Source organism: Neofelis nebulosa, chromosome 5 (assembly GCF_028018385.1).
Source record: "Neofelis nebulosa isolate mNeoNeb1 chromosome 5, mNeoNeb1.pri, whole genome shotgun sequence".
Lineage (NCBI taxonomy): Eukaryota > Metazoa > Chordata > Mammalia > Carnivora > Felidae > Neofelis > Neofelis nebulosa.
The window spans coordinates 23,620,994-23,646,468 of record NC_080786.1 but is presented as its reverse complement, the minus strand read 5'-3'; positions in this window follow the sequence as shown (position 1 = coordinate 23,646,468).

The window sequence follows — 25,475 nt, the reverse complement described above, 5'->3', positions numbered from 1 at the left end:
AACAGATGGTAAATGAAACTCTATCCACCAAACTGACAGTTCTGGCCCGTTGAAACAGGCTTAGAGCAGTGTTTAAACTGCGATGTGCACATGAATCACCTGGGAATCTTACTAAAATGCAGACTCTGATTTCACAGGTCTGGGGTAGGGGCCAAAATTCTGCGTTTCCAGCCCGCTCCTACTGATGCTGCTGCTGCTGCTGCTACTTTGAGTAACAAGGTCCCAGAAGAAGCTTAATGGTGGTATATTCTCATTCCCGATCTCTCCCATCTATTATACCAGAGCTTACAGTCCTTCATCCCAAGGGCTCTCAGGTCACCACCTCCTTACCTGGAGTCATCTTATAGTTCAGGGCATAAAAGTGATTTGAAGGACAAAATTCAGATGCGCTTAGCACCACTTAGGTCTGAACCAGTGGTGGCTAAATGTTGTCTGGTATACACATTCTTTTCTGAACTGTGACCACAGCACCTGGCTTGCCCATGTCGTCCTTGAACCTGTACTAGAACTGCATTCTGAATGTGGCCAGCATGGCTTCTGCGTGGTTTAATTTTCCTGGATCCCACTAGATTATAGGACTCGTTGAGGGTGGGTTAAAGTTTCCTTGGAGTACTTTAATAAACGAATGCCTGGACGGGGGGTGGGGGAAACATATTTGCAGCATATAACAAGCCAAGTATTAGCGTGCAGAACTTATAAAGAAGCTCTACAAACCAAATAACTCAATACAAAAATGGCCAAAGATTACAAGGAGGGAATTCACCTCGGAGGAAACCTCAATAACCCATAAACCTATGAAAAAAATGCTTTATTTCCATTAGTCATTTCAGAAATTCAAATTAAAACATACCGGAATTAAAATTAAAAACTTAAAATTAAAACAGACATTAAAACCAAATTATTTAGTGTTCTTTAGTGGGATGAATATTTAAAACACTAATTGACAACAAGAGTGTGGAGAAATTGGTAGTCTTGTTCATGGACAGAATCATAAATTGGAGGCAAATTTGGCATTACCGCTGCATCTTACATGTGTAATCCCTAAGTCTGTGGAGTTCTGCTTTTTGTATCTCTACAGAAACACATGGATACGTAAGGAAGCACATTCAGGGGCAGTCATCGAACTACATATTCATTATTGACAGTAGCAAAATTTATTGACAATCTAAATGTACATGGGTAGGGAAACAACCGTAGTGTAGACATAAGTCACAGCCATTAAATGAATAACAACAGACAACATTTCTTGGCTACATTACAGGTATCAGACTCTGTCCTTGGTGCTTTGCATGTATGAACTTTTTAATATGACGTAGGTACTATCTTGGTTCCATTTTAGTGATGCAGAAACTGAAGCACAGAAAAAGCTAATAATTTTTTCAAGGTGATTCAGCTGGGACAGAGATGAAATTTGAGTGCATGTAGTCTAGCTGCAGGGGATACGTTCTTAGCCAATTCAGGGGACCACAGGTACAGCAATAGAATGGAGTGTTCTCTGTATCCTGACGTGGAAAGATTGCTAAGAAATATTATTACATAATATAAAATAAATGTGAATTTATAAATAATATAAGTATTAAATGAATGAAAACCGAGGTGCAAAATGAGTCCTCTGGTGTATGTTAAACAAACAAGCAAACAAACAAACCTCAAACACTTTTATACTTGGAGCGCCTTGGGTGGCTCAGTTGGTTAAGTGTCCGACTTCGGCTCAGGTCATGATCTTGCCGTTCGAGCCCCGCATCAGGCTCTGTGCCGAGAGCTCAGAGCCTGGAGCCTGCTTCTGATTCTGTGTCTCCCTCTTTTTCTGCCCCTGCCCTGCTCACACTCTGTCTCTGTCTCTCTCTCAAAAATAAATAAACACTAAAAAAAACGTACATACTTTATGGGAACTTGTGTACGCATGTAAATGCAGTGAAAGTTCTGAAAGGTATCACAACAAACCATTATCTCTGAAAAGAGGGAAGGGGTGACTCTGGAAGTTACGGAGATGGTACAAAGGACATTTTTACTTTTATTGGCAATAATGTTTCTTTGAAGGATTACATATTAATTATCTTGCAATTAAAATTACCTAATTAAACATTAATTGACGGGATCCGTTCTTAGTCCTGCACTGACTTGGTTCCACCCTCCGAGCAGCGCAGAGATATCGCCACATTCCCTTTTGACCCAGATGGGCAAAGCCTTCTATTTCTGTTCTGTCGGCACAGAGTCGGCCTCCGAGCACATTACCTCTCCTCTGCCGTCCTCCTCATCATCACTATTTCTTTATCTTTCATTAAGATGTTATTTATTAACATAAGATGTTATTTCATTAAGATGTTATCTTTCATTAAGATGTTATTTCATTAAGATGGTTGTTTATGGGTGTTGCTGTTATAGTTGGGAAGGATATGAAAACTCTAGTTTGAGAGAGGCTGGAAATCTAATGGCTACAGCATGGCTTATACTGGTTGATGTCTGGGGAAAGGGGAGTATTTTGGTAGAGCTCTATGTTCTCAAAATTCTCTGTTTTTTTCACTAGGTCTGACACAAAATCCTCAATGTCCCTGATAAATCAAAATAACTTTGTCTCCTCAGTATAGTTTATAGTAGTTTTTTTTAATGTTTATTTATTTTGAGAGAAAGAGAGCAAGCAAGTGGGAGAGGGGCAGAGAGTGAGGGAGAGAGAGAATCCTAAGCAGGCTCTGTGCTGTCAGCGGGGAGCCCAACACAGCCCAACACAGGGAGCCCAACACAGATCTCACAACCCTGAGATCATAACCCGAGCCAAAATCAAGAGTCAGGTGCTTAACCAACTGAGCCACCCAGGAGCCCTAGTTTACCCTAGGTTATCACCTGGTCCTCCTATGCCTCCAGACCAAGCCACCCTTGTGATCAAACGAACATAGCCTTGTGAGAAGAAATGGAATTTATCATTGATTTTTATTTATTGACCAAGCAGATATTCTAGGTGATGCCTAGTGCATATAGACAGTGCATTTCAATTGCCAATTTTCATTTTTAGGCTGAAACCAGATGGCCAGTTCTACTTGTCACTGCATCTAGCACATTCTGAGCCACTGGCCTGGAAACCGATACACTTGCAGCATAGTCTGGCTGTGTCCTCGCCTCGTCTGCACTTACATCCAAGGCACACGAAGAAACCACTCTCCCCACCAAAAACATGCTCACCTTCCACACCTCAAATTTTAGAGATTCTTTTATGCTTGACCCCCCAAAATACATTGACAAGATATAGATTCTGTGTAACTCCCATACATAAAGGTGTGCTTCTTTATTCTGTACGTAACTGTAGTAAAATTTAAAAAAGTACACCTGCACAAAAGTGTATTTAAACCCTTCTCCCACAAACATGGGGCTGAGGTACAAAAGTGAAACAATAAAACTTCTAGAATAAAATATAGAAAATCTTTATGATCTTAGATTGGGCAAAGAATCCTTATCTACTATATAAAAGAATGATCCTTAAAAGGAAAAACCGGTAAGTTGGACTTTATCAAACTTAGAAACTTTTGTGCTTCAGAATATATCACCAAAATTTTTTTTTAAAAATAAGGAGGTATCACTAAGACAATGAAAAGACAAGCTATAGACTGGGAGACAATATTTGTACATCATATATTTAATAAAGAACTTTATTCAGAATATATAAAGAATTATGACAATTTAATAAGAAGAAGACAAACAACTCAATTAAAAAACAGGTAAAAGATTTGATAGACGTTTCACCAAAGAAGAAATTTGAATGGCAAATAAGCATATAAATAAATATATGCTTATGATCATTACTCATTAGAGAAATGCAAATTAAAAACACAACGTGTAGAATGGCCCTATTATTAAAGAAGGCCAACTTTTGGGAAGGATATGTGTGGAGAAACTTCAAACTTCATGCATTGCTGGCAGATATGTAAACTGGTACAGCTATTCTCGAAGCAGTTTGACAGTTTCTGAAAAACTTAAACAATCTTTCCATACCTCTTGGCAATTATATTAAGAATCTACACAAGAGAAATGAAAACATATGTCCACACAAAGATATGTGTGCAAATGTTCATAGTAGCATTATTCATAATAGCCCAAAACTGGAAACAACCTAAAAGTCCAACAACTGGTGAATGGATAACCAAATACGGGGTGTGTGATATGTATGTATATACACACACACACACATACAGTGGAATGTTATTTAGCAACAAAAAGAAATGAAGTACCGATGTTTTCTGTAACATGGAAGGGCCTCAGAAAACACGCTAAGTGGAAGAAGCCAGATGTGAAATTCCATTTACATGAAATGTCTAGAAGAGGCCAATTGATACAGACAGAAAACAGGCCAATGGTTGCCGAGGGCTGGGGGTGAGCACAAGGATTAACTGGAAACGGTCATGAGGAAACTTTTGGGGAGGATAGAAATGTTAAAAACCTAGAATGTGGGGGCGCTTGGCTGGCTCAGTCAGAAAAGCATGTGACTCCTGATCTTGGAGTTGTGAGTTCAAGACCCACAGTGGGCATAGAGATTACTTAAGAAAATTTTTTTTTAAAACAACCACCTGGAATGTGGTGATGGTTGCAAAACTAGAAATTTACTAAAAATCAATGAGTTGTATTCTTACAACTGGTGGATTTTCTGGCATGTAAATTACACTTCAATAAAGCGATTTAAAAATAGAAAACTTAATAGCATATCCCTATGGGCCTGACCTAGACAGGGTCATTTGATCTATCACTCCAATACTAGCTTAGTTATTTGCCAGCCACATTAACCAGGACCTTTTGTCCCCAGAGGAGTTCATTACTCACATTAGGGATTGACCAGTACTCTGTATCATTTTAAAGACAGAGCACCAAAACAGTAAAGGGCAGAGCAGATAACAAAGCTGCCTACTCCATCATATGGTGGTTACAATTCCGAGAAAATTCAACTTGCAGGAAAAGTTGCTGCCAACGCATAGTTACTTAACGAGGTCTCGATAAGAGCTGCTGGCATTTTTGTAGACAAATACTCCCTTCTCACCCATGGCTGAAACTCTTCTTTCAGATTAATGTGGCCATTTTATATCCTCCAATCACTGAGGACAGAGGCCCAGCAAGCACACATGGAAAAGTCAGTGTGGAATTGAGATGGAGTCAGAAGTCACAGATTCAAACCCCAACTCCTACAACTCAGTGAGGTAATACGTAACAGTGTTTGCGAATTTACAAAGCACTCTAGGCATACAGGCTAGTGTTATTATAATTCAATAACTTTACAGTGTTTAAAAGAATTTTTTAAATGATGGCTTATCTTAAAATCAGGAAGTCTATGTTGAATTATTATCAACACAAATCCATATTTATATCATCTTGATTTGAACTCATCTCCTCTCCCAAACTTTTAACTTGCTCATTTGTTTAAGGACTTTTCTTGAGTCCCTAACGCTAAAATTCGTCCCCAGATTTTGCCTATTCACCTTTTGACAGATTCCCCCCATTTCTCTCCATTTCAGTGGTAACTACTCCAGTGAAGGTCATCAGCTTCTGAGCTTGTGACAGAAACCTTTTGCCTTGTTTCTCCCTCCCTTTCAAGCCATCCACATGGCTGTCCGGAACCCATCACTTTTCTCATCTAAAACATGCAGTGGCTCACTAGCTCTTCCAGTCTTATTATCTATCTGTTGATTCATTAGCTAGGCCACGAGTTTCATCTCAATCATCAGATCCCAATCTCACTTCTCCCAACATGAATCCCCTTCTCCAATCAAACCAGCCCCTTTCCTATCCACTCAATCTTGCCCATCATGGTTTATGTCAGGAAGGCCCTCTTCTTATTCTTGAATATTTCCTCCAAGGGTCATCTCAAGACTCACTTTGTAAATGGTAAAGTAGAAAGGTGGCTCTTGGCCCCCATATGCTCCTCAATCTGTCCATTCTCTCAGATACCCCAATACCTCATGATTCTGAGTTTCTCACTGAGGCTTCCTTCAGGTAGGCTTCAAAGTTATTCCCTCTCTTGACCCGTCCATCTACTGTTCCATTTCCTTGATGTTCAGATTTCAGGAGCTTTTTGGAGCTCAAATGACCTAATAAACTAATTCTTATTATGGAATAAATATATATACACTTTTGTACCCTGTCAGAAATGAATATCTCATTTGAAAAAGGGATAGTCTATGACACGATGCAATAGCCCAACAATCACTGGTGACAGAGAATGTCATGCAAGTGGCAGGGAAACATGGCGGAAGGTGGGAAGGGTACACATGAACATCATCCCAATGCCCTTGATATCACTCTTCCTACGCTGCCTCTTAAAACACTGCCTGTCCCCACTGTGAGGTATGTCCCAACTTCTTCTTGGTATAGTGTTTCTGGAGACACACAGGTTTAGGTGTCGGAAAGACCTGGATATGACCCCTCGCTCTGCTACTGACTAGCTGTGCAACTTTGGGCTAGTCATTTAACTGCTCTGGGCCTCAGTTTTCTCATCTGTCTGTTAGGGACCATAACAACTAGCTTATGGAGTGGCTGTGAGGGTCAGGTGAAATAAGATATGCAAAATGCTTAGCAAAAGTAAGTATAGTAAGAGGTGAACACAAAGGTAATATATCACCTCACAAAGTCTTGTTCTCAAATAATTCTATGAATTCCTATTGCATCTCTTCAGACAGTGCTCAAAGATAGGGATTTTGTCTTATTTTTCCTTCCTTTTTAAATTTTTTTTCAGAATTACAGTGGTTCCTTTAAGTATGTGTGTGTATTCATATATATTTATTTATTATATATATAAATATATAAATATGTATATAAATATAAATATATAAATATATATTTATTCTCACGTCATTCCCTAAGGTTTTCCATGCAGCTTTTCTTATTTCTAAAATAAAGCACTAAAAAGAAATAATCTCAAGTTTACATTTAGTTGTAAAGTTGCACAAGCCTATAGGAAGGCAAAGCTGAAGAAGTCATTTTGTCCACCCAAGAAGTGTCATTGCCTGGCTTTTTGTTTTGTTTTGTTTTTCAATCCCGGATATCTCTAGTAACATAATACATCAACATGCAGATTTTTTGATGAGGTCACAGGCTTCTCAATGCATTCTTTTTAATTAATTAATTAATTAAAAAAAATTTTTTTTGAGAGAGAGAGAGAATGTGCAAACAGGGGAGGGGCAAGGGAGAGGGAGGTAGAGAATCTTAAGTGGGCTCCACACCCAGCTCAGCACAGAGCCTGATGCAGAGCTCGATCTAACCACCATGCGATCATGACCTGAGCCAAGAGCAGGAGTCAGTCGCTTAACCACCTGAGCCACCCAGGCATCCTGCTTCTCAATGCATTCTTGTTTCAACCCAAATACTTTTTTTTTCTTTTCTTTTGAGGAAAGGTATTCAATGTTTTCAAATACCTGAATAATTTAGCTCCCAGTATTTCTTTGTCACAGATGCTGAATAGGTCTCATTTTCTAACCAATATATGATACAAGACTTAGGAATTAAAAAACAAATAACTGTTGGGGTGCTTGGATGGCTCAGTCGGTTAAGCCTCCGACTTCGGCTCAGGTCATGATCTCATGGTTTGTGAGTTCAAGCCCTGCGCTGGATTCCGTGCTGACAGCTCAGAGCCTGAAGCCTGCTTTGGACCTGTGTCTCCTCTCTCTCTGCCCCTCTCCTGCTCTCTCTCTCTCTCTCTCTCTCATTCTCAAAAACAAATAAACAAAAACCATTCAAAAAACAAAACAAACGAAAAAAAACCCACAAATAATTATTTACTAAGCAGCATATTCTATTTGCAGAGTAGTGTGGTAATTAAGAGTGTAGTTTTAGTTTGGGCTTGAATCCCAGTTCTTACCCTCCTGGAAAGCTTTCTCCATTCTCAGCCTCAGTTTCCTCATCAGAAAAATGGACTGGTAACTGCAACCTAACCTGTACGGATAGAATGAGGATAAGTAACGAATAGAGCGTGTTTGTACAATGTTTGGCACACAGGAAGCTCGCAGTTACTGCTCTATTTATGAAACCATCGTTTCACCAGTCAGATATTACACGGGTATACCTCGTTCCACCGTGCTTCCCTTTACTGTGCTGCACAGACACCACGTGATTTTACTAGTCGAAGGTCGGTCGCCACCCTGCACGGAGCGAATCTGTCAGCGCCATTTTTCCGACAGCATTTGCTCACTCTGTGTCCCTGTGTCGCACATTGGTAATGCTCTCAAATTTTCAAACTTGATCTTTCTTGTTAGATTTATCATGGTGACCTGTGATCAGTGATTAGGACTCATTGAGAGCTCAGACGATGGTTAGAATTTCATAGCATTGAAGTATTTTTTTAATGAAGGTATGTACATTGTCTTAAAAGAAATTTTTTTAAGTTCACTTATTTCTTTTGGGAGAGACAGAGCGAGCTGGGCAGGGGCAAAGAGAGGGAGAGAAAGAACCGGAAGCAGGCTCTACACTGTCAGCACAGAGCCCCATAAGGGGCTCGAACTCATGAACGGTGAGATCATGACCGAGCCAAAACTAAGAGTCGGACGCTTTTTAAAAATTTTTTTCTTAATGTTTATTTATTTTTGAGAGAGAGAGAGAGAGAGAGAGAGAGAGAGAGAGAGAGAGACAAAGCATGGGGGGGAGGGGCAGAGAGAGAGGGAGACACAGAATTCAAAGCAGGCTCCAGGCTTCCAGCTGCCAGCACAGAGTCCAATGTGGGGGCTCCAACCCAGGAACCGTGAGCTCATGACCTGAGCTGAAATAGGATGCTTAATCGACTGAGCCACCCAGGCCCCCCTAAGAGTTGGGCACTTAATCAACTGAGCCACCCAGGTGCCCAAGGTACGTACGTTGTGTTTTAGACATAGTGCTATTGCATTCTCTATGGACTACAGTGTGTGTAAACATTACTTCTATATGCACTGGGAAACCAAAAGTGGTTTGACTCACGTTATGGAAATGCTCACTTCATGTACTAGTCTGGAACCAAACCCGCAGCATCTCCGAGGTATGCCTACACCAGATGCTTTCACACACATCCTCCTGTGGACCTTGGACTTCTCAGATCCCAGAAGTCTGGGGCAAAGGACAGCTCACTACAACAGCCAGCATTTCTCTGATTCCTCTTCCACTCATTCTGAGAAACGTTTCTTTTCCTATCACTATTCTTTGACATCGTGGTAAAGCACACGTAACATTAAATTTATCATCTTAACCATTTTTAAGGGGATAGCTCAGTAACATTAAGTACATTCACATTGTTGGACAACCAATCTCCAGAACGCTTTTCATCTTGCAAAACTGAAACTCGGTACTTGTCAAACATTTCCCCATTCTCCACCCCCTAGCCCCTGATAACCACTCTTCCACTTTCTGTCCCTAGGAATTCAACCATTCTAGGAACCTCATGTTAGTTACAGTAATTGTCTTTTTATGACTGGCTTCTTTCACTCAGCACAGTATCTTCAAGTTTCATCTATGTTGTAGCATGTGTCAGAATTTCTTTGCTTTTCATAGTCAAATAATATTCCACTGTGTGTATATACCACATTTATTTACATTCATCCACTGATGGACACTTAGTGGTTTCTGCCTTTTGACTACTCTGATGCTATGAACAGAGGTGTACAAATATCTTTTCCAGATCCTGCTTCCTAGTCCTTGGGTATATACCCAAAAGTGTAATTGTGGGATAATTTTTTTCAGTTGACTGGGGAACTGCCATACTGTTTTCCACAGTGTGAGCTACCGTTTTATGGCTCTCTCTCAAGTTCCAAGAATCTTCAGAGGCTGTGACACATGACTTTACAGTTGCCTCATTCTTTCCTGTCTTATTCTGCCCACATAGCAGTATCGATTTGCCTCTAATAGTGGCCAAAGTTCCTCTGTCTCGCTGTTGATCTTTACATCTGCTGCAACTGATATTCTGTGTTGTCAGTGCCTTGGTAATGTCTCTCGTTACACCTAAAGCTACCTTTAACAGTCGAGGTTTATTGAGGAACCACCATATGGCAGAGGCTGGGCTAAGCACTTTGCTGCATTATCTCATTTAACTCCCACAACAACCTTCTGGAATGGGCTTGAATGCTGGCCCCTTAGACCAGTGTGGTTCTCAAACATGGCTGCACATTAGACTTGGCGAGGAGGGGCGGGGGCAGGGCACATGTTTAAAATACCCCAATTAAATCAGAACCTTCAGAGAAATTTTTTTGAGATTTTTTTTATATTTTTAAGTAATCTCTACATTCAACATGAGACTCAAACTCACAACCTTGAAGTCAAGTGTTGCATGCAACATCGACTGAGCCAGCCAGGTGCCCCACCTTTGGGAAGTCTATATAAAGCTCTCCAGCTCATTCCAACACGCAACCAACTTTGAAAACCAGAGACTTTAGACCCTAGCTGTTCAAAGTGTGGTCCAGCAGCATTGAACTCACTGGGAACTTGTCAGAAATGCAGACTCTTAAGCCACACCCCAAACCTGCTGAATCAGAACCCCCATTTTAATGAGAACCCCCTGGGATCTGCATGCACATTAAAGTTCGAGAAGCACTGCCTTAGCACACAGAACATTTAGACAAATAAATCCAATAGAGCAATAAAGCTTCCACCTGAGGTCTGTAAGTGCTTCCTGGTCATTAACTAATTTATCTTCCTAATGGGACACTAGACCTATTTTAGAGATGCATAAAGAAAGGCATATTTGCAATTTTTAATTATTTGATTATTTCTCATTGTTGAGCATTCTAATTGCCATGTTGAGGCATTATGACTCCTTAAATCAATCCCTCCCTTATAATTCTTACACTTGTTTCTAAAGTAAAAATCAAATGCAGTGAGCAACCAAATGAAGGCGTATCTACATGCAGGAAAAAAATGCCTTTTTACCCTCAGAACGGGTTCTTGCCTGGGTTTCTCGTTGCCTGTTCTGTGTCCCTGATAAACCCCAGAAATGCTTCCATTCAGATTTTCTGCAAGCTTCTGCTTCCAGTACGACTTGCAAGAGCCCCAGCTTCTCCCAAGAATTTAGCACATCGTGTGCACTTAGGTCCTATTTTCTTAGCGCTCTCCTAACCTTCCCAGCTTTATACTAAAACAACAAATTAGCACTCACCTTCTCCAAGCCCACAAATATTTGTACAATCAAGCAGCCAGCTTTGTAGTTAGAAAGGGAAGAGTGTTCTCTTGTATTTTGTGGCTCCAAGCAGCCGTTTTTCTTTTCTGGTTCAGCTAGATTAAGTCAGATTAGCAATATCAGATAAATAGGGCAACTGTCAAGGCACTCAGCAATAAATTGAAACATTCTATTTCAGGAATGTATAATTCAACAGCTTTGATATGTGGAAGTTCTCAAAAGCTCCTAGGGAGGAGGCCTGTAGAGAAATTCATCAGTATTCACCAGAACAAGAGATTTTACTGGATTTTAGAAAATTAACAATCAAGGAATATGCCTGGGACAAAACCCAAAGCCCTAGAGGGTAACTAAGGTGAATGCCTTCTGACCCCAAGCCCTATTAGAGCTCTTTATTTCCAGGGGTATTGTGAGCTAATCTTCTGTAAATGATCTATGCTGCACTCAGCTTTTGGTTTCTGGTTCCCGTGGCCAGAGTCACAATGCGAAAACAGGCCAGAGTTCAATGGAAGCCAGATCCCAGGCCTGGAGCAGATATGGCGCTGAAGCTTCCTATTCTTATTCTAAGAGCAACTGTTCCTTGGCCTCATTCTTTTTGGAGGGGTGGAGTGTATTAGCCTTAAGATAAATGTCTCTATCTTAAAACTGGGCTTTGTGAACAAAACCTCACCTCTTTTGAACAAAAAGTAAAAAGGGAAAGTGTGGGACGGAATAGAAATTTGAGTGGAGGGGGAGAGGAGCATATCACTGCACCCTTAGAGGTAAGACTCTATTTGAAACACAGGCCCCAAACCAAATGGCACGCATAACTGTCTTCAGAGGATTCTGGTATCATCCTGGACTTGGGTCAGAGGCAATGATGCCCGTGTAAGAAAACACGGACCAGAACAGAGGAAAATATTCCACCAAAGGTTTTGTGTGTTTGCTTTACTTGATTTTTAAAACCACTTTGCTAAGGTATGTTTGATATGTAAAAAGCTGTACATCTTTAACATATACAACCCAATGAGTTTGGGGATAAGTATACACCCGTGGAAGCACCACCACCATCAAGGCCATAAGCATATTCATTCCCTCCCAAACTTTCCTCCCACCTCCATGATGATGATGATGATGATTGCAAATTTTTTGAACATATGGTAAGAGCACTTAAGATCTACCCTCTCAGCAAATTCTAAGTATGTATTGTAGTATTGTTAACTGGGCTCTATGCCGCAGAGTAGATCTGCAGAACTTACTTCTCTTGCATAACTTAGGGTTGCTATGTTTTGATTAGAATTTGGAAATATGAATGCAGGTCAGCCAGGCCAGTTACCCTGAAAAGTCATTAGGCCTGCAAGCTTTGGAGCAAGGGGCTTATTCAATCGACTTAGACCACCCAGGATGAACACAAGCAATGGTATTTTCTTTTAGTCCTCACCAACCTCCCAGACTCTCCCCACTCCCCCACCCCCACCAAAAAAAAAAAAAGGAATGGAAGTTTCCTGCCCACAATAAAAACATCCAGATTCCTCCAAGGACAGATGTTAGGAATCTGACTGGCATTCCCCAGGTCTCCTTTGCTTAGTGAAATCAGTCATAATTCATTAGCACCCTCTCTTCCTGGAGGAAAGGAGAATCATTACATTGGGAATTCCCAATTTCTTGAGAATTCCCGACAGTCTAGCAGAGGTTTCCATGCAAACAGTGCTTTTGGGTTTTGCTCAAAGCCACTAAATCTTTGCAGGATTTAAAAACAAGGGGAGTGGGGAGAGCAGAACAGGTCCCCCTGATGTATTTGGAATCACCCCTCCCTTCACCTCCAACAACTTGGCAACTGTTGATCAGCCATGCTGTGTATGTGATCGCTTTCCCCATAGTGAGCTCGTGTCTCAGGTGGTTGTTTACCAGTCTTCCAGGAAGCTCATCTATCTTTCGATACAAAAGAGCTTGGGAGTCCACACCACACATCACTCACTCAGAATGTCTAGCCTTTTTTGATCTCTAGCAGTGAACAGAACCTAAATGCCAGCTGGGACATCTCAGTGTGTATCCAGTGTAGAGACCACAAAACCCAATGGCCCAGGCCACAGGTATGAAGCCCCGCCTGACCACAAACACTGCATCAGGAGTTCTCCAGGGAGGATAATAGTATTAGCAAAAGAATGATAGCCAACATAGGAGTCCTTAGCATATGCCAGAATTATTACAAGTGCATTGCATTTATGAATTGCAAGCACATTGTATGTTTAATACTCACAGCAATTAAGTGTTTATTATTATTTTCTTTTTAATATGGGGACTGGGGAAACTGAGGAACAAAGAAGTTAAACAACTAGCTCAAGTTCTCACAGACCAGGATTTAAACCCATGTAGTTTAGAACCAAACTCTGCCCTTTTAACCATTATGCAATTCTAAAGAGACCCAAACACCTATTATTTCATTTCATGTAACGGAAGCAGTTAGATCTAAGGCCACTGACTCTAAAAATGGAAATTCCCCACCTCTTCTAAGACCTTCAGCGAGTTCCTGGGAATGGGACAAAGCAGTAGTCTTTGAGTAGTCTCTCAGCTTGGATTCCTAATGAGTTGTTACAGTAGCCACCATATTGGATGTGTGTGTGCTAGAAGCCAAGTTCAATGCTTTAAAATCATAGATACATAGTTTCAGAAGGGAGTACGCCCCTCTGTAAGAGTCCTTACCCTTTATGAAAATTCTCTCTTATGTCATCAAAAGGGGTTAGGAAAGCAGTTGATATCCCACTACCACGTGTTTTCTATCACTAGAAAGGCCAATTTTGGTTTAAAATAGTAGTTCTCTTCTAGTGGCATACTCTGGAGCTACTTGGCTGCTTCCTGCTTCCCACAACTCATAATAAAATTCCACAGTGGGGTTAAAGAATAGGAAAGATCGATATAACTGATAGACCTGAGAACAAAAAAGGTCACATTCCTTTTGTTTGTTTTAAATAAATCAAATTAAGTCCAGATCTAGCCACCACTCAACAAGATTGATGAGAAATCCAACATTGGTCAATTTTCAACTTCAAAGGCTCTTTTCTCCTACCTTCAATCGCATAAAATCTTAGGGATTTACATAATCCAGAGTCATGGAGGAGAACCTAAGTTCTCAGGCCCCTGTGTCATTTTTTTGCTCTGGCCTGCACGGATTATTTGAAATGCCAGCCTTGGTGTCATTCCACTCTGTCCATACCAAGCTCAATGTCTGGAGCCTTTAAAGCCATGATGCCTGAAAGCCTAGTCTACTCCAGCACCACACAGCCCAACCTCCTGTGTGAGTTCACATGGCCTGGACTGTTTGCAACACAATTCAACTCAATTCTGACACTAATTACTTGAAATCAGAGCAACCTCCTACAAGTTAAGGGCTTAGTCCCACAAGACTGCCCTCACTTCAGAAACCAGTTGCAAGTCCCAGGTTGTCACCTGTACTTTTTTTTTTTTTTTACAGCTTATTTATTTATTTTTGACAGAAAAAGAGCGAGCAAGCAGGGGAGGGGCAGAGAGAGGGAAAGAACGAGAATCCAAGCAGGCTCTGCACTTTCAGCGCAGAACCCAACGTGGGGCTCAAACTCACAAACCGTGAGATCATGAAATGAGCTGCAGTCAAGAGTCAGATGCTTGACTGAGCCCCCCCATCACCAGCACTTCTAAACAGCTGGCTATAAATTGGAGGTTCCCACGACCCCATCTTCAGGTTCTACGTTTTGCTAGAACAGTTCATAGAACCCAGGACCATCACTTTACTTACCCTTACCGTTTTATTGTAAAACACAACTCAGGAACAACCAAATGGAAGGGATGCATAGGGCGGAACATGGGGTAAGGGTGTGTGGGGAGCTTCCATGCTCTCTCTAGGGGTGCCACCCTCCCAGTACCTCGATGTGTTGACCAACACAGAAGTTTTCCAACCTCCGTTACTTAGGGGATTTTATGGAGGCTTCATTATGCAGGAATGATTGATTAAATCAGTTTGCTGCTGGTAGTTCAGTCAACTTTAGCCTCTGTCCTCCCCTCAAAGATCAGGGCTGGAGCTTAAAGCTCTAATTCCCCAATCGTGCCCTGGTCTTTCTGGTGACCAGCTTCATCTTCAGCTAGCAATCATCTCATTAGCATAGAGAAGACTCTTATCACCCCAGAGATCCCAAGGGTTTTAGTGGCTGTGTGCCAGGAACTCAGGACAAAGACCAAATATACATCTTATTATATCACACATGGTAATCTGGTCTCTGTGCCTTTTAGTGCTCATCATTTTCTGTCTCCCACTCCCATTCTTCAGAATCATCGGCAATCAGGCTAACGTTCCTTCTGGAAGGGCACAGTTTCGTCCCCCCCTACCCCCCCTTATGACAATATGGTGGACTACCTTTGTAGAGCTTCTCTTTATGTTATTGAGCAAACGCTACATAGCACTTACTGTGGGTCTAACCTGTTCTAAGCATTCTCCATGTTTTAGCTCATTTAATCCCCCACAACAATCCGATGAAGAAAGTACTATTATTTTCTCCATTTGACAAATGAAAAAAATGGAATCACAGTGAGATTCAGTAACTTGCACCATGACAAAGGGTAGTGGAGCCAAGATTCAAATTCTCCACTTGCTTTGAAATATAAAACACTGTGATCAACTCCCTGCATCACCACCCACCTCAGCAAGAAGTCAATCCTTTAGAAACATAGAGCTGTTGACTCTCGACTGATAGAAAGAAGAGAGATGCTGCATTTCTTCTCTGAAGAGTCTACAGCAGGTCAAAAAAAAAAAAAAAACACCACTGCCATAAAATATAGAATTTTCAGAAAATCAATGGTTAGAGAGACAAATATCCCTAAGGCTCAGAGTCAAGCAAGATCTCTGAGATAAATCACCAAGAGGATAAGGAAGAGCCAAGGCTGAGTTCAGTGGTTCAAGAGGAACAGTCCCTCCAGCCTCCATTTACTAGGCATGCCTAGGGCAGGCTTATACCTTGAGGAAAGAGCAACATGAATGACCACAGAGCACCAGGGGCCCTGCCAAATATTACCACACCTGAACATCGTCCTCCCTCACATCCTGAAAGCAACATGGGGGTTTGAATAGCAATTCACACCGAGGGCAGCTATAACAACTACAGCAGGAAGCCGAAGCTCATTACGACGGGCCACACCACGGACTCCAGCACCTGTGATAGGAGACACAAAGGTAGAATCTGTTGGGGTCTCCTTTAACACCAGGCCACCAGCAGTAATGGTAGCTCATTACAGAGCTACCATTTTCCAGGAGCACTGTAGTCCTCCACCCTCAGGAGGGCATACCTCCTGAGTAGTAACTCCACTGTTGAGGTGGAGCAAACAGGACAGTTATTGACTGTTGTACACTTGGAGTGCCTGTTGTCACCCTTAGAGCTTCCTGAGCGTATCAATAATACGGTGCATAGAAAGAGACTCAGCGATTAGAGAGCTCTGTAAGAGAGAACAAAACTTTGAAATCCAGCAAGCTTGGGTTCAAATGCTGACTCTGCTATTCCTTTCAACTTCCTCTTGGGAAATTATTATACTTTTCCACTTCCGTGTCTGATTTGTAACATGGGATCGTGTGCTCTATCCCCGTGACTGTTGCTTGCATTTAGTGAGATAATGTTTTCTAATTCAGTAATTCAATGTTTCATGCGTTGTTAATACCTGACAAATGACAGACATATTAGGATTGTTATTTCTTAAATCTGCCTGACCTTCATTTCCTTATCCAAAAAATGGTGTTGCCTCACAAGGCTGTTGGGGAGAATAATTAATACAATTAATAATTCAAAGTGCCTTGGAGTGAAGGCACCCACGCTATATAGATTCCTAAAAGCAAAACAAGCACAGCTCCTGCGCGTACCCCTCCTCCTCAAGTGCCCCATAGATTTTCTTCATGAGGTCTTGCTGTAGAATGATTCAATTTTCTCGTCTGGGTGGAACTTTTTGAAAGGAGAAATACAACGAAACCTTGTTATATTGCTTGTCTATTCCCACATTCAACATTTCCCTGCCTGTAATGTTCCCAGTTCCTTGAAAAATGGAAACAACATGGTTTTCCATGTGTCTTTCAGTCTTCAGAGAACTCTCCTGCCTGCCCCCGGCAGTGGAGGCCTCGGACATGTCTCTTTATGCCGTTGTTTAGTGACGTTTTGCGTGCTTTTTAACAGCATCAGCCTCTCCACCCGCATGGGTTCTAGCTATCTTGGCAATGGCGGGGGTGTTTTTCATTGTTCTTGTGGAAGGCAGGCATTTGGCTGCTTCCACTGCAGCTGCTCAACTTCAGCAAAGATAGAAATGTGAGGGTCTGAGACATCCTTTGAGCAGACTTCCTTCTTGTTTCATTGAGGTTGGATCTTTGAGGATTGAGCATTATAATCACATTGCGGCTTTAATGTGATCATAAAGCAGTAATTCTGTTGTTGTTGTTGATGATGATGTTTGAACTGTATGTGTTTCTATGCGATCGTAATACTGCTGATTATTTATTTGACTGATGCCACTCAAATTTGACCTCTTAGAGTCTGCACCAATAAAGAGTTCAAACTGAAAGCAGAGGAACATTTAATTAGTCTTCACTTATAACAATCTGATGAGTTGGGTTAGCTTTAAAACAAAAAGGTTCAGTTGCCAACAAAGGATGCTAATTTTATACATTACATGTGGAGAAGGTCCAGAAATAACCTTCTTACAACATGTTACTTGGAAGCCAAGCATTTCAAGTCCACTAAATTAAAAGGTATAAGCATTCATGGTCAAATTTAGAAAGCTACTAAAATCTCATGAGCCTTTTTTGAAAGCCTATTTTGGAGCCAACTCTCCACTTGGCTTTTCCTTAAGTCCAAATACATAGGTTAAAAATTGTATTGTATCCAGTTTACATAAGCTTACTAAAGTTGGCCTGTCCTTCTTAGCTGTTTATGGGGATAATACTTTCCTTAAGGTTATCATTTTTTGCTGCTCACTCATTCCATGGCATGTTATATTGCAAACTATTATGAGAGCATACAGGATGGTGCTCCCTAGGGACCACTTGCCACTTGACAAAGATAGCCTTCACACTCTGAATCCTATACATAAAGGCCCCTAACAGGCTGATTAATTTGAGGATATAATTTAGTGAGACAAGACCGAATATGATATGAACACAGAAACATAGAAACACACACACACTCTTAAGAAGAAAGAAATTGTATCAGCAAAGGAAGTTATGACGCAAAAAAGAAAATCAAGGGACGCCTGGGTGACTCAGTCGGTTGAGTGTCCGACTTCGGCTCAGGTCATGATCTCACGGTTCATGGGTTCAAGCCCCGCGTCGGGCTGTGTGCCGACAGCTAGAGCCTGGAGCCTGCTTTGGATTCTGTGTCTCCCTCTCTCTCTGTCCCTCCCCCACTCATGCTCTGTCTCTGTCTCTCAAAAATAAACATTGAAAAAAAATCTTTTAAATCAATACTGAATAAAAATAATGATTTTATTGAGTTCTAAGCATTTAGCTAAGTGATATGCATATATCTTATTTCTTCCTCATAAAACTCCCAATAAGCGACATTTTATTAACCCCATTTTATACATGAGCAAAGCAAAGCCCAAAGAGAATAAGCAACTTGACCAGCAGCACATAACAAGCAAGAATTCTGAAATCTGAACCCTGTTGCATAAAATGACACCAGCATGGATAGAGCACAGGTGGGAAGAATAGGATGACATGAGATATGGTGAAGTTTGAAGGCGAAGAATCACTGGGAAACTTCTCGCTTTGGTTAAACTTTTACCAAATTTAAACAATATAGGAGGGGCACCTGGGTGGGTGGCTCAGTTGGTTGAGTGTCTGACTTCGGCTCAGGTCATGATCTCACAGTTTGTGAGTTCAGGACCCACGTCGGGCTCTGTGCTGACAGCTCGGAGCCTGCAGCCTGCTTTGAGTTCTGTGTCTCCCTCTCTCTCTCTGCCCCTCCCCTGCTCATACTCTGCCTCTCTCTGTCTCTCAAAAATAAATAAATGTTAAAAACAATTAAACAATATAGGAAAAATTTCATTCTTACACAAGAATGGCATGCAAATTGATGATAAATCCCATATTTTTATTAAATATGCATAGTAAAATTTCCAGGACAACCACTAAAAGAATAGAATTAGAGTGTTTCACTTCCAAACCAATAAAGAAGGAAATATTTAATAAGAAACAAAATAAAAAGCAAATGTTAAATCATCATTTCTTTAGAGGAAAGAAAGAACAAATAAGAATTTAAAAAGCACAGAAAAGAGCATGGTAGATACAAATTTAAACACATTAGTAATTACAATAAATGTATTTGGATAAAATTCTTCAGTTAAAAGAAAAAGATTTTCAGTTTGGAATTTAAAAATTCAGTATATGCTGCTTACAAAATAACACTCAAAATATAAGAATGTGGAAAGGCTGAAAATAAAGAGATGGGAAAGCATATACCCAGAATATCAGCAAAAGGTGTAACTATAACAATAACAAACAAAACAGATGCTAAGACAAAAAACATTCCTAAGGGTACAGAGAGTGTATTCATTTTCTATTGCTATGTAACACATTGCCACAAACTCAGGCTTAAAAAAACACCAATTTATTATCTCATAGTTTCAGCGGGTCAGAAGTCTGGCACAGCATAGGTAGGTTCTGTGTTTAGGGTTTCATAAAGTTGATATCAAGGTATTAGCAAGTTGCATCTCCATCTACAGTCTTGACTAGGGAGAAAGTTCCTGCAGGCATCTTCTGACTGTTGGCAGAATTTATTTCCTTGTTTATTTCCTTGTTATTGAGATTTCTGTTGTTTTGCTGGCTGTTAAGCAGGGACCATTTTCAGCTCTTAGAGGTTGCTTTCAGGTCCTTGCCCTGGGGCCCCTTCCATCTCAGCAACAGAAAACTTCCCAACATCAAATCTCTCTCATGCTTTAAATCTCTCCAGCTTCTCCTTCAGCTCCCAGCCAGAGAAACCTCTGCTTTGAAAGATTAGGTTAGACCCACCCAGATCATCTCTCATGTCCCTTTCTTAAAGTCAACTGTGTGTGTCATAACATAATCATGGGGTAACAGCCATCAAGTTCTCAGTCTTAGGAATTGTGCAGGGTGTGTACAACAAGGGGGCAGGACACCTTGGGGACATTTTAGAAATCTGCCTACCAAAAAGCCACTAGATGAGGGCTATGCGAGGGAAGTCCTACTCTTGGACTAAAGGTTCACTTTTCCAGGAAGACAAAAAAAAGTATAAATGTCTATGCATCACTAAATATCTCAAAACAATATTTGATAGAAATCAGGAAGGAAATTACATATCCATGATCATACTGGTATGTTTCAATATACCTTTCCCAAATGGCCAAAAAATCAGTAAATCTAGACTATTTGAAAAACAACTAAGAAATATGTGATTCTAGACTTTTTAGAATATTGCAAAGAAAATACATTCTTTTCAAGCAAACATAGAATCACTACATACTAGCAATAAATTTAAACCTTAGATAAAATGAGAGCATTTCTAGAAAAATGTAACTTCCTCAACTTCCTCAAGACTTAGAAAGCCTGTATAACCCAATAACCTCTAAAGAAATTAATCAGTAGTTAAAATGTTTCTACAAGAAAATAGCAGTCCCAGGTGGTTTTTAAGTGAATGTACAAACTTTCAAAAACAGTAATTCTGAATTTACCCCAAATTTTCCAAAATATAGGAGAAAAAGTGAATATTTTCCAATCCGATACATGGGTCTAGTAAAGATTTAATATCAGAGATAGACAAAGGAGAACATGTCATTTTTGTATGTGAACATAGATAAAAATTTTTAAACAATATATGGTCAAAATGATTCAAGAAACATAAAAAGATAAGGGAACACGTAGGTGGCTCAGTCAGTTAAGCCTCCAACTCCTGGTTTTGGCTCAGATCATGATCTTGCAGTTTATGAGATTGAGCCCCACATATGCTGTCAGCACCGTACCTAATTGGGATTCTCTCTCTTTCTCTCTCTGCTCCTCTCCTGCTTGCTCTCTATTTCTCAAAATAAATAAATAAACACTCTTTTTTACAAAAAGAAGCATATATAAAGATAAAACATCACAATCAGATTGAATTTATCACACTTCTGTAAGGAGAGCATAACATTCGAAAAATGTGTAAATATAAATTATGCCATTAAAACCTTTATTTAAATGTATATATATGGTCTTCTTGATACATGCAAAACAGGCATCTGAAATTTCCACATTCAGAAATATTTAAATGTTCCCTTAGCAAAACGGAATACAATTGTACTTTAGTCTGATAAACACTATCACTGAAAAGGTTAAGGAAATATATGTCCAATATATCTCTTGGTGAGAATGTGTCTCTAAAATGAGGAACAAGATAAGAATGCCTACAAACCGCCAACTTTATTCAAGACTGAATTTGAATTCTTAAACAGTGGAATAAAACAGGAAAAAGGATTAAAAGATGTAAAGGCCGCTGAGAAAGAAACAAAATTCTCATTTGCAAAAAAGATGTGATTTTGGGGGTGCCTGAGTGGCTCAGTTGGTTAAGCATCCAATTCTTGATTTTTGGCTCAGGTCATGACCTCACAGTTCATGAGTTTGAGCCCTTCATCGGCTCTGCACTTACAGTGAGGAGCCTGCTTGGAATTCTCCATCTCCCTCTCTCTCTGCCTCTCCCCTACTGTGCTCACACATTCTCTAAATAAATAAATACATAAACATTAAAAAATTTAAAAAAAAAACCACCAAAAGGAGGCACATGAGAACATTTACAATGTTTGTGCTAAGTGATAGTATTGGGTAGTTTTCTTTTAATATATTTAATCTCCTATATTTTCTAACATTTCTGCAATGAATATATCTTTCATAGTGAGAAAGAAGAAAAATAGATGGTAACTGAAAAAACTCACTGAGAGAGCAGTGGGAACTGGCCTCGAGAAATCCTTCTAAGAATAGGGCGTAAGTAAATAGAGATAAAGAGATGGGTATGGGGAGGCCGATTACACAGAGTCCAACTTGCCAAGGAAAAATCTGCTTGAAGTCGTCACTGTTTTCTCAGACATCTTTCATTGTACCTGTGCCCACATGTGGTGGTTTCCCAAGTACAGGCTCTTTATATCTACACTGTGTGGATTGAAAGTTTAGTCCCCTCTTTGTAAACAAAGGTTCAAAGGTAAATATATAGAGTTCTAGCCTTGGAATTATTAAGAGTGGAAAGAGAAATTTGAGGAACTTTAGAAACACAGAGAAGATAATCTCTGTAACTGAGTGTATACTGAAGCAGACAAAATTTAGAGCAGTCATGTGGGAGAACTTCTAGAAAATGAAAATTGTTAAACGTTGGAACAGAGTAGTATTTGTATTTGGTGGGGAAAGGAAAACAAAGAACAAACTATTAAAGAGTTTACAGGATCTCATTTCCAAGATATCCTTACAGCGTCAAATAAGTAATCAATATTTTGAAGGCATGGATGGAAGCTAAGTTTAGAAGATAAGACATGTCTGGTGATCTATAGTCTTGGGATGGTTCTTGCTTATTTGTAGATTAAAAGAAGTAAGAAATAGCTTTATATATTACTATCAGGAGATCTTCAAGTTGTACTTGATGTAAAAAAAGCAAAGAGGATAAAGATATGTATATTAACCTACTGTTTATCTAAAGAGGGTAATACAGGTATATAAATATATATATGAGTATATAAGGGCAGCACATGCCTGGGAGATTTTATTTATTTAATAAACTTACATTTAACTAACATCTAATAAACATGCAACTAAAGGGTTAAACTGTGAACTTATGTAAGACAATTTTTTTAAGTTTATTTATTTTGAGAGAGACAGGGAGAGAGGGAGAGAGAGTGTGAGCTGGGGAGGAGCAGAGAGAGAGGGAGAGAGAGAATCTCAAGCATACTCTGCATTGTCAGCACAGAGCCCAACTCAGGCTCAAACTCACGAACCATGAGATCATGACCTGAGCTGAAGTCCAGAGTCATGACACTTAACCTATTGAGTCACCCAGATACCCCTGGAATTTTATTTTTTAAGAAAATCTCTAACAACCTGTGGGAGTAGTAATTTTTATAAAGACCATTCCCTATGGTTTACAGAAGGAAGGAAGGGATAGGGGACAGAGATAGATGCTAGACTTTATTGAATTTGCCCTATTTGTAGATTTGGCTTTGGAACTGTGTAAATATTTTACATAATAACAAAATAAAAATAAATTTTATAAAGTATTTTTGTTTAAAACAATGAGACACAGAGACCTAATGTATAACCAGTTGCTAGCATAGCAGCAAAGTGAAACAATTCCAAGTGATCTACTAAAACACTGTAATTTGACAACTCTAAAAGGATATATTCTGTGTACAAAAAGAATTTAAAACAATTATCTATTTTTGGTAATCATATTATTGTTGGTAGTATAAGCACTGCTATTCTGATCTTGCTGTAAAATACTGTGGGATAAAGCAACTGAATAATTATGAAATATTCCAATTCCATCATTTCTGGCATTGTTGAGACCCAGGATTCTTAAATCAGATACATATTTGAGACTGAAGAGTTTAAGAAAAATTCTGTGGTCCCGAACTTGAATTGGAAACATCTCTATGAACTAATGGCATGTGTATATCACCCAGTCCACTGAAAATATCTAGAAACGTTTCCCAACTCATTGTTACTGAGTCCAGTCCAGTTACTGAGTCAATGTCCAGATTGTGGTATCCAAATGCCATTTCCCACCAAAGGAGCCTGGGAACCTTAAGAAACGGCTGATTTCAGCTCTGAATCAAAATAAGCCTAGCATGCCTTGTAGCAGATAACAACAACAAAAAACAAAAACAAAAACAAACTTATCAAAGATTACTAGCAACAACTCAAAAGTCTCCTATTCAGGAAAAATCTTCAAAATAGATAAAATTTCAAATGTATAAAACATTTCAAATCTGTTTAAATCCATTTTACAACGATACTTTAAAAATAACATGGGCTGTGCTAGAAAACTACTTTAAAAACTGATAGATAAGAAGGGAAAATCAAATATTTTATCCTGCCTTTCCTATATAAACTGTACTACTGAGTAATCACTAATAAACCAGGGAAATCTTTCTCTTTTTCAACTCATTACAGCTAATATGTGAGGAAACTATGAAAATGCTAGAATCACGCTATTTTTCAAGGACTGAACTACCGAATCTTGATATTGATCATTAATGACTGTTGACATGACATAAACAGAAGCAACCAGACACTGCATGCCTCCTGCTAGAAGCAATCCTGTCAATGAGACTGTCTTAGCAAAGAAATCAGACCCAAATTGGATTAAGTCTCTAATATACAAAGTATACATACATATATACATTAATATGCAAAAACAACAACAACAAAAACAACCTGCAGAGGACATAAGAACATGTTAAAAGACACCACAGGGATGCAATCTGCAAAATCCAGGCTGCAGGGATCTCTATACAACAAATAACCATCCAGGGAAGAAATGGAAAGAAAATAGCGATGTATGGATCATGTTTGAATTCTGACTCAAATAAATAACTTTTAACAAACCATGAGACCGTTGGAAACGTTAACAACTGACTGGATATTGAAAGATATTAAGAAACCATTGCGATATTTTTAAGAGAGATAATGATATTGTGATTATGTTTCAAAAAAATGTAACCTAATTCTCTATGAGGGCAGTTAGATTTGAGCTGAGGAACAAAAGGATTTATGGAAAGTGCAAAGGAAAGATATGCTAAAGGAACCTTTTTTTTTTTTTTTTTAAGTTTGCAGGAAGATATCTATAGAATAACAACAGATGTCCTAGAAAGCATGCAAAGCCTCTTTCTCTCTGAAGAATCTAGGGCTATTCATAAACTGTTCAGCTATTTTGTGTCATTAGCAGAGTCCCTCCAGTGAATTACAGCCTTCTATCCACTTTGGGACCATCCATTACAAGATGCAACCAGCAGCCAAGATACCGTTGGCTCATTTCACTAAGTGTTTTCATAAACAGATTTATAATGAGAGGGAAATGCATTTTTTATCAATACTAAGCAGGGCTGCAGAGAACTTCCCCCAATTATTAGGGGGCTCCTATTAATCCAGGAGCGATTTGCAGAGCCTTGCAGATAGTTAAACAGCCCCCAACCCTGCTAGCTTTTTAAAATCTACTAAACAATGTGAAGCCACAGTTTCATTTTTTCTTTCTGGCTGGAGATGGTGGAAATGTTCATCACCCAGTGTGAAGTAATATGTGAAACAGGTGTTTTATTCCCTAGCAGGTAAAATGGGTTTGATTCCTGTGAGATGTAGACATTTCAAGGCTACCAGCAAGAGGTCCAGATGGTGTGTATTTTCATATCTAATATTATATAAAAG